We start from the raw sequence: 11,240 nt of genomic DNA, 5'->3' as shown, positions 1-11,240 counted from the left end.
TTAAAGATATAGAACATAACAGAACACTTTTGGGATCTATATTGACTTTCCCTACCCCCAACTGTGTTCTTAATTGCTTAGTGATGACATCTCATTGGCAGATGCAAGGCCACTGACAGGATGCCAGTCTTGCTGAAATTAAATCCTTCACACCTGAAGGGATCTTAGCCTTCTGGACTCTTAATTTCTGGCCCAGAAATCTGTGCCCTACTTTCAGGACCTGAATGCTAGGGAAAGATGCAAACTTAGAGGAATTCCTGTTGCTCTCATTGCTCACTTCTGACACTGCCTTTGCACCTAAAAGGGAGACCTCAGACCCTGCCCCCATGCTCCTGATCCTGAAAATTCTGTGAGATCAGAGAGAACATGCCATCGGGATTTAGCATCACTGTAAAATAAGGAATGGCTATGCTTTCAAATTCTAATAGAGGCCATGCTGAATAGGCAAATGAACAAAGTGGGATGAGTGGGTCCACAGCAAACTTGTTTACTTTTGTGTCTTTCAGGGAGAATCAAATCTCAGATGCAGCCAGTTTGCTGCAATGTCCAAAGAAAAAATCCTGTGTCAGGGCTAGCGGTGTGGTGTGGTGTGGTGCAACAGGTTAAGCTGCCACTGCAATGCCAGCATTCTACATGAGTAGCGGTCCCAACTGTTTCACTTTTGATCCAGCTTCCTGCTAATACACCTGGGAATACAGCAGAACATGATCTGAGTACTTGGGCTTCTAGCACCCATGTGGAAGACCAGATGGAGTTCCAATCTCCTGACTTTGGCCAGGCCCAGCCCCAACCATTCTGGCCATTTGGGGAGTAAACCGGCAATGGAAAAATATCTCTCTGACACTCTCTCTCTCTGTAACTCTGCCATTCAAACCAACCAACCAACCAACATTACCAAAAAAAAAAAAAAAAAAAAAAAAAAAGTCTTGCGTCAGAAGTGAGCATTTATCCTAATGGTTAATGATGGAACAAGGATATAAGCCTCAGCCATTCTCCCTCCTTGCCCAAAGGAGATACTTTGGAATGTATTCCTTGCCCTTGAAACTCAATTGGGTCTCACACCCTATTGCCTTCATACCCCACCCTGCATTATTTTCCAGGTTCCCAAGGCCCCTCCCTGCTGCCCCCTCCCCCACACCCAGCCCTAGCCCTCCTTAAAAAGGCCTAGCACCTGGGCGCCAGGGCCTTCTGCCACACGCTCCATCTTGTACACGCAGGCAGTTGGTCACCCACCTCTGTGGATTTATTTTCTCTGAATAAATTCGGTCTGGCTGTAAATTCGTGCACTGCCGCTTCTCTATTCTGTGACTCTTTTCCTAACATCTTGGTGCCCCGTGTGAGGAGCCACCAATCTGCAACTCTTTTCCTAACAGTTAAGATGCCCACATTCCACTTCCAAATGCCTGAGTTCAAGTCTCTGCTCTGCTCCCAGTTCCAGCTTCCTGCTAATGTACCTTAGAAGCAGATGATAGCTCAAATAACTGCGCTCCTGCCACCCATGTAGGAGACCTGGATGGAGTTCCTGGCTTCCCACTTCAGCCAGGCCCAGCACTGGCTATTGTGGGCATGTGGGGAGGGAAGTCGTGGATAAGAGCTCTCTCTTTGTGTCTTTTGGTTTCTCTCTCTCTCTCTCTCTCAAAAAAAAAAATAACAACAACAAAACAACACAGTCCGATGTTTCCAAGCATGATTTCAAAAGATAAGACAGAAACCTGAATAACTTTGTGAAATTGCTTGATGTTTTAATGTTGGCAACTAATAGTTCCAAAAAACAGATAAAACTGCAATTAAATTATGCCAAACAAGACCTGCCTGCAACCTGGGTTCTACCTGAGGGGATGATGGCAAAAGGAGGGTCTTATTCTGTGACTTTTGGAAAAATTATCTTTGATGCAGTCAGTCATGGCCTGTTTCATGGTATTTATAAGACATTAAAATTCAAAAACAAGAGATGGAGAAAGCATGGCAAATAATTTCTAAATCGCATGCCAACTCTGATTTATTAGTTGTGGATTTCTTTAGTTTAGGATTCTGAGGCTGTTTCTGGGGCTACAGGAAAAGTTGTGTGTTGAGTTAACAATATTGAATAATGGTACATACACAAGGTATATATGAGGTACTTCAAAAAGTTTATGAAAATGGAATTAAAACACTTTTTTTGATGCTAAAATTTTTGAAATCCATACATACAAGGAAGCTTCATAAAGTTCATGAAAAATGGGCATTGTGAAAGAATTACATGTGGATTTCAAGTATTTTGCACTAAAATAAATTTAAGCTTTTAAAAAATTTTTTTTTTCGTTTTATTTGAAAAGTAGATAGACAAAAACAGAGTCAGAGACAAAAAGAGATCTTCCATCCACTGTTTCATCACTGGTTCACTTCCCAAATATTCACAATAGCTGACCTGAGCCAAAGCCAGAAATCTCAAACTCAGTCTGGGTTTCACACTTCAGTGGCAAGGATCCAAGCACTTGAGCCATCATCAAGTCCATTTTTTCCCACAAAGTTTTAAAAGTAGTCTCATGTTTGCCATTCTCCAGCCAGACTCTACCCATGATAGCTAATGTTAGTGATAAAAAAAAAAAAAAATGCTTTCAGTTGCTCCTACTTCCTTAGCTCTTCAATTCAAGTGTGTTTCTCTCAAGTTCCCCCGAGTCTGAGAGGGAACATTGACATTAAATGAACATGAGGGCCCTGACAACCATCAGTTGTCTCTGCTTATAACTCATGATGCACAAATCAAGCTAACATTATCCATGCTAAAGGAGGAAGGCAAACAACATGATCTATCACTCAGACACTCGAAATCAAATACTTCAATCAGATTTCTCATGCTATAAAAAATGTAACTGTGAAGTTTCACTACTCTGGAACAATCAGGTTTCAGACTATTACATATTTTAATCTGGGCTGAAAGTAGAGCTGATTTTAATTTATCAAAATAACTTGCATTTTAGAATAAGATGCTCTTTCATACAAAGCTCAGGTATTTTATTTTAAAGAAAAACAATGAAAATCAGCAATGTAAAGCAACATAAAAGGCTTAATTATTTTTGTTTTACTTTTTTTGTTTAAATTATTTATGCATTTATTTATTTGAAGCAAAGAGAGAAAGGTAGAAAAATAGGTTGACAGAGAGAACTCTTCTGGTTCAATTCCTGTATGCCTGCAATGGCTGAAAGGGACTGAAGCTGGGAGCTGAAAACCTAATCCATGCCTCCCATCTGGGTGTCAGGGACTCAGCTTGCTGCCTCCCAGGGTATGTATTAGCAGGAAGCAGGAATCAGAAGCACACGTGGAATTCTAATGCAGGCACTCCAATTTGGGATGCTGGCCTCCCAAACCAGAGTTTAACAGCTAAGCCAAATTCTCGCCCTATTGTTTTTTTTTTTTTTGAAAGATTTATTTATTTGTTTTTTTTTTTTCTTTTTCCTCCAGATTCCTGGTTTAATAAGGACTTGTTTATTTTGAGAAAAAAGTCCCAACATAAGGCTGTTCACAAAAATAACCCACAGTATCAACTTTAGAAAACAAATATTAAGACTATTACACTACTTTTTTTCTAGAGGATGGATTTGACATGCCAACTCTCATTCACAAAAATACATTGTTACAGTTGTGTTGAACAGCCCCACATAGCACTCCTATGTGGGGCACAACACACACACTTCTAACTCAAAACTGTTTAAAGGTGCTACTCAACTAAATGAGATGGCTTTTGCAGTTAGGGAAGCAACTACTGAACTCATGAATGGGAAGAACTGTACTCCCTGCATTAACAGAGATTATTTTGGAGATAGCTGATAAAAACCATACATCCTTTTTGTTGTTAAGTCATAAAGAGGTATCAAAATTAAAAGCAAAAATTACAGGGCAAGACTTAACAAAACTACTAGGAGCATCAAAGGAAGTGAAATGGAACTAGGTGCAGGGCAATAGGAATTAATGAACATGGGAAGGACAAGGATGGGGCGAACAGTGAGCATGTGCTGAAGATACTAGGGGAGAGGATCTGGTGAAAATGTTGATCTTAGACAAGCGCCTAGGTAAAGAAATCATGGGATAAGATTCCTAAACCCCACTATGTGCTTAAGAGTCATCCTCGCCATTGGCGCTGTCTCTGTCATCCTCTCCTTCCTCAGCCTCTTTTTCATCATCCTTGATCAACTCCAGCTGGTCATCCCCCATCTTCATTATCATCACCAGCCAGCAGGTCCCCCTCCTCAGCAGAGTCATCTGCCCCCCTCAGACTCCCTCTTCACATTTGTCTCATCTTTCTTCAGGGAGCTGCTGCTCTGCTCCTCTTCTGACTTAGCATTCTTCATCTCTACTCCTTGTTTGCTCTGCGCCTTTTCAATTTTTTCCAGGCTTTCCAGCAGAGAATCTGCTTTTTGCTTTATCTGTGTCAACTCCTTCTTAATGGCCTGGAGGTCATCTCCTTTCCACTTTCCAGACTTGGAAGAAGATCCTCGTTGTCCACTCTTAGAACTGAAGCTACTTTTTTCCCCTTCTTGAGGTGTTTCCTCATACACGCTGGCGTTTAGAGGGCACTACAGCCCGAGCAATAGGAGGAGGAACACGTGCTGGGTAGCTGTACATCCTGTCATCATAATCCCGCTGAAAGTCCTAGTGCAAGTCAAAAGAGGAGCCGTACATCTCCGCTGCAGATCGTTTCACACTTGCTTTTCCTCGGTTCACTTTTGGCTCTGCAGCCAGATTAATGTCTAAAACCTGCCCAGCAATCATCCTGCCATCCTCTCCTGCTACTGCAGCTCAGGCATTTCTCTCATTAACATACTGAACAACAGCAAAGCCCTTATGAACAGAGCAGCCCACAATTACACAATACTTCGAGAAGATTGCCTCTACATCAGACTTCTTGACCGCAAGTGTTGAGATACCCGAAGAATACACGGGAGTTCATGGAGTGAGAATCTGTCTTGTTGGTAACATTGTTTGCCAATGTGTTTGATGATAGGTTCTTCACAAAGCCGAAAAATGTAGCTGAAGATCAAAAAATCTCACTCAAGCAAAGTTCCACTAATAAATTTCAAGTGATTTGTAACCAGGAGGGGGAGGGAGAAGAGATTCAATTCTGAAGCTCCCACTCCCAAGTTCTGCGCAGAGAGGCCAACTGCTGGTTGAGGTAGGCAACAAGGCCACAACCACACTGTCTTCATCTCCGTACAAAAATTTATTTATTTATTTTGAAAGTCAGAGTTGCACAGAGAGAGGAAAGGCAGAGAGAGAGAGAGAGGTCTTCCATCCAATGGTTCACTCCTCAATTGGCTGCAACAGCCAGAACTGCGCTGATCTGAAGCCAGGGACCAGGAGCTTTTTCTGGGTCTTCCATGTGGGTGCAGGGGCCCAAGGACTTGGGCCATCTTTTACTGCTTTCCCAGGCCACAGCAGAGAGCTGGATCAAAATTGGTGCAGCTGGGTCTCGAACCGGCACTCATATGGGATGCCAGAGCATTAACCTGCTGAGTGCACCACAGTGCCAGCCCCACCTTAATGTTTAAATTGTTGATTGGGAGACCAAACCCAAGAAAATAACTGAAAACTGTTATTCTCCATAAAGATATCTTAGAGGTAAGGGCATCTGAGTGTTTAGAAATATATTAAATATCCATTTATAATGAACTCCATAAGGGATTTCTTCATAGAAAAATAATAGAAAATTGGCTCTTATCTATTAATTTATTCTATTTTCTTCCTGATAAATCTTTTTCCAAAACCTTATTCAAAATAAGAGAAGGTTTATAATTCCCTCGTTTCCAGTAACTGATAACTCTGTACAAAGATAAACCATTTGAGTGAAGAGAAGAGGCGGTAGATGGTCTATTTGTGATTTCAGACTTGGCATAGACAATTTCATATGAATAAGCATCTTCCCACAATCCCTAAACACAATGCTGGTGCCTGAACTTCAACAACCAGGCTCCTTCTGAATATATATCAACAGCTCATTATTGCAAAATCATTTAATTTGGAGTATCAAAATTTCAGTGTCTTTGAGACAGAAAAATGTGTTTCGATAGAAAACTATGTATTTTATATAGCACACTTTTGCTTAGTTGATTCTAACTCTACTAATTTTATAAGTTGCAGGTAGTTTACTGCACTGTGAAATTACTTTTGTGCATAGATGTACAACTGAGCTCTGTCTGATGGAGGGACTAACCTTACCCTTGTGCAAAAGCACTTTTCTCTTCATTTGTCCATTTATCTAAATGGTACTTATCTAGAAATGTATGTTTGTTTGCTGCTTTTGAATTCCTATAGTGTCTGCCTGTATCCTGCACTGATCAATGAGTTAAGCAATATTTTTAATATATTTCTACTTTATATCTGTCTGGGTCAAGATTTTACTTTTTTTGAAAATATCTTTCAGCAGTACATTTGTATTATGTCAACATAAATGTAATTATTGATAAGTAATATCAATATTTATCCTCATTTATTTTTAAATAACCCTTTTTATTATTTAATTTTTAAATTTTTTTCAAATAATCTTTTTTATATTTGATACTTTTAATTTTTTTTCAAATGACCCTTTTAAAAAGAAAGAACATTAATATTTTGTGATTTTGGGGCCGGTACTGTGGCATAGTGGGTAAAGCTGCCACCTGCAGTGCCAGCAACCCATATGGGTGCCGGTTCAAGACCCAGTGGCTCCACTTCCGATCCAGATCTCTCTATGGCCTGGGAAAACACTAGAAGATGGTCCAAGTCCTTGGGCCCCTGCACCTGCATGGGAGACCTGGAAGAAGCTCCTGGAAACTGGCTTTGGATTAGTACAGCACCAAATGTTGCGGCCAATTGGGGAGTGAACCAGTGGATAGAAGACCTCTCTCTCTCTGCATCTCCTTCTCTCTCTGTGTGTAACTCTGACTTTCAAGTAAATAAATAAATCTTTAAAAATATATTTTGTGATTTTATTTTATCCTACCAAAGTTTTTAACAAATTTCTTTCCAAAGAATATATTCTACAACAGAGATATTTCCCACCATTTTATTCCTAAAGTCTTATTTATTTTATGCTTTGGAAAAATTAATGCAGAATATAAATAATTATTAATTGATTAATAGGTCTATTCTAGGTTTGATCATTATTTCACATACTAGGTTCCTAGTATGTCTCATCCTGGAAAGTTCTTTAATTTTTTTTTTTTTAATTTTATTGAGAGACAGAAAGAAACAGAGGAGAAAAACGGAGACAGAGAAAATGCTTCTATCCACTGGTCACAACCCAAATATTTGAAACAACTGGGGCTGCTGGGCCTGGGCCACAGCCAGGACATGGGAATGCAATCCAGATCTCCCACATGAGTGGCAGGGACCCAACTACCTGAACCATCACTGATGTCTTCCATTGTCTGGAAGCTGGAGTCAGGGCCTGGAGCCGGGAAGTGAACCCAAGTACTCCAAAGTGGGACATGGATGTTTATACTAAGCTACACAGCCACTCCTGAAAAGCCTTTGAAAGACCACTGAAGAACAAATTCATACATCCATTACTTACTACTCTAGGTAAAGAGCCAGTCAAAGTATATTTTAAGGCCCTCAAAGAGTTTCTCTGATGTAGCATCTACCTCAGCGCTGAGACTGGGCCACTTCCCCAGGCTATCATGCCTACAGTAAAATCTGGCTTCCAATTTACCCCTGCTCCCTTCAATCTCAACCTTGCCACCAAGGCAGCCTCTTACTCAGCTCACCCATGCCTTGCAGTGGGAATTGGAAGAGCAGTATCAGGCCCATGGCAGGTGAAGGAAGTAGGTTGAAGTAATTTAAAAGTGAAATTGAAGGTGAGGTCTTCCTCTGATTAGTCACAGAGCTATTAAAGTTATCCAGGGTAAACCAAGACTAACAATGGTGAGGAATGTAGAGCCAGAGGCCGGAAAGCTGTCATGAACATGAGAAAGTCACTTGATAGTTGATGCAGAACATGAAGGAAGGGTTTTTGCATGAGAGTAGAATAGCTAAGAATCAGCAATGGAAGCAAGATACACAAGATGACAGCACTACTCTCCTGCAATGCATGAATTACAGTCTTGAGAGGGAAACAGGCAAGTGAAATATTATTTGATCTGTAGATGATCACAGCATGCTAAGGAAGATCATGGAAAATAAATGGATCGCAATCTGGGTTAGTGGGCTGTATAAAGAAGAAAAGGATTAAGGAAGAACTGGGCAGTGTTTATGCAGCATGATGCAGAGATACACCTACTGTAGGCATGATAAACTCCCCAGTCCCTGGAAAAGCAACTCTAAAAATGAATAGAAATGATTGATTGACCTTGCTGCCAAGTCATGAAATCTCTCTCTAATGCTTCCTAATCAAGATTCTGATTATTAGTGTGCTTTCCTGGCTACCCTAAACTCAACAAAGGAATACCCCAGATGGGGATACTAGAGTAACTAGAATTGAATATCTCACACTGTAAATTACTCAAGCGTCTTGTGAGTAGATTGCCATGAATCATCTTTACTGAGGCTTTGCAGCTCTGAGACATTGACAGGGCTGACGGCCAGACTGGGGGCCTTGTTAAATTCACCACATGTAATGTCACCTAGGAGGCTTCTTGACAGTTTTCAGCATCTTCCTGGAAGCACCCTCACCTTTCCTACAGCCCCTCTGCAATTTTTAACAATGGGCAGGGTGAGTAGGAATTGCATGTCACCAATCAGCTCTGTGGAAGTCTAACCCCACTTTATTTTTATGACTACACACACTTTTCTTTGACAAGCCCTGCTACTGCTCAGAAGCAGAAAAACTAAATTTATTCCAAACCAGTAAGTTTTCCAGTTGTTTCTAATTTAAACTTGAGCGTTTCTCATGTGAATATTCAATCAAATGCAAGTATTGATATTTTTTATCACTTTCTGCCTCAGTGTGTTCTCTCTATGCCTAAAATCTTCCCCATTTCCCATTTAACTCCCAGAAAGCCTCTGAGAAGCCTGCAGTTCATCTACTCTCTGACCTAAGACCTAAAATTAGGACTCCATATTACATGCTGCCTTGATAGTTGGTAAAATCAGAGGAACCTGACTTGGTCTAGTTCCAAATTCACCTCTCTAGTCTGCCCTGGAGAGTAAGATCCCCTAGGACAACAACCTTCCTTACCAAGGTAATGTGATAAGGCACAGTTTCAGCATATCCATGAGTAGCAAGTTTACAGTTCCCTACCTAATTGCAGGTTTTCAAACAAGTCAATCCCACCCTCTCACAGGAAATAGAACCACTTCACCCTCTTGATGCTAAGAAGCCTGCCTCTCCAGCTCCTTATTGTTCATTCTGTTCTTGAATCCAACCCTTGTGTGGTCCTGCTGGACATTCCCCACGTCTCCCGGGCTGAGTGTGTGGCTGGTGAATGATGTCACCTCTTCTGCCCAGAGTTAGGTGTCATGTGTTCAACCATCCCCATAACTCTACAGCGGGCATCCCTCCATCATCAAAAGAGTAAAGAGGAGGTGATGAAAGCACCCAGAAACAGCAGTAGAGTGAGAGTGGAGATTGTGGTTACTTAACTGTTGAGTGTAAGGAGGTTTCTTCAGTTAGATCTGGCGTCTAGTCCTCAACTAACCTGGTCTCTGACTTTGGTGTTTTAGCACAACCAGATCTTTGGAGTGGTCTGCAAGATGGTCCATAGGAGCTTAGAAACACCTTAGACAGCTTCCTGGCTTGTCAGACTGCCTACTTCCTAGTTGACTCCAAGCCTACAGGAAATGGAAGAATTTCCAGAAGCTAAGCTTAGCTCCAAGGAAAGAAAAAGGTGATCTGCTCTTTGCTTCCTTCTTACTCACAATGCCTTCTCATCAAGTCCTTCATGCTCCAAAAGCATCAGAGGTCTCCTCAGAAGCTGTGGCACAGCAAACTCTAGAAATGGTTTGTCAGTTTCTGACTCCTTGGCCTGTAGCTATAAGGGTCAAAACAATAGCTTAGGATAGGTTCCCCATGGGTAGACATGGGATCAGAATAAATCTTCTACTTAAATGTCCTCCTTCCCTCCTTTGCATGTTCCTCTCCCAGCTGCCCTTCCCTTCACAGTCACACTTCGCAGACTTCTCGACTTCCTTACTTCACATTTATTCTGGTTTGCGATCTGACTGCAGCCCCTGAGACTCCCTTCATTGATCTGTCAAATTCAATGACAATTTATGATCTGATCTTATTAGACCACAATGTGGCACTTGACATGCTTCCATTCCCTCTTTAAAAATCTCACTTAGTATCTCTGACACCACTCTTGTCTAATTATCACTCCCTTCTCTGGTCATTGTTCTGTCTCCTGCACACAGAACCTACTAATTGCCCCTTCTATGATTCTACCAACACTGCTCAGGGCCTGCTTCTTTGCCCTGTGCCCTTCTGTCCACCATACATTCTCACTGGGTGAGAATTCTCGGCTTTCCTTTAACTAACTACCACTTACATATGAACAGTGCCTCCAATAATTTATGTCCAGCTCAGACCACTGCTGGATTCTGGACCCACAAAATGTATGTTTTTTACTTGACATTTCTAGGTAAAAGTGGCTCAGATCTTCACACTCAATGTGAATTAAAACCCCTTCTTTCCTCCTCATTTCCCTTGTTGAAGGCACAATCATCCATCCAATGACCTAGTATTCCATCCATTCTATAGTCTGTGTCTTCTCTCCCATCTACTGAAAATCTTATTTTACTTCCTATATGTATACGTCTGTGTTATTTTCTTCTTTCCTATTGTACAATCACAGTCTGTCTTTAACTCTTCATTGCTTTTTGCCAGGATTATGATTCTCTCAGCCTCTGGACACCACAAACCCTTTCGCTACCTATTGTCAACCATCATTATATTTCTGAAACAGTAAATCTGCTCATGTAAGGTTACCTTTCTATTTAAAATTCTTCAGGGTCCCATCATTTCAGGATAAAGGTCAAATTCCTCAGCCTATTGCTCAGGGCCCATCATTATACTTCGGCATTACACTCCACTTACTAGCTTTGTGAATGTAGACAAGTTACTTAACCTCTTTATACTTCCATCTGTAAGATAAAGATATGAGGCCGGCGCCGCGGCTCACTAGGCTAATCCTCCACCTTGCGGCGCCGACACACCGGGTTCTAGTCCCGGTTGGGGCACCGGATTCTGTCCCGGTTGCCCCTCTTCCAGGCCAGCTCTCTGCTGTGGCCAGGGAGTGCAGTGGAGGATGGCCCAAGTGCTTGGGCCCTGCACCCCATGGGAGACCAGG

General features: G+C 41.6%; 1 pseudogene; it reads right to left on the bottom strand.

Moving 5' to 3' along the window:
* Positions 1 to 3,962: 3,962 nt before the first annotated feature.
* Positions 3,963 to 9,654, bottom strand: LOC133762118 (heterogeneous nuclear ribonucleoprotein C-like; annotated as a pseudogene).
* Positions 9,655 to 11,240: the final 1,586 nt, after the last annotated feature.

Source organism: Lepus europaeus, chromosome 6, assembly GCF_033115175.1.
Source record: "Lepus europaeus isolate LE1 chromosome 6, mLepTim1.pri, whole genome shotgun sequence".
Taxonomy (NCBI): Eukaryota; Metazoa; Chordata; class Mammalia; order Lagomorpha; family Leporidae; genus Lepus; species Lepus europaeus.
This window is presented reverse-complemented; position numbering and strand designations above follow the sequence as displayed.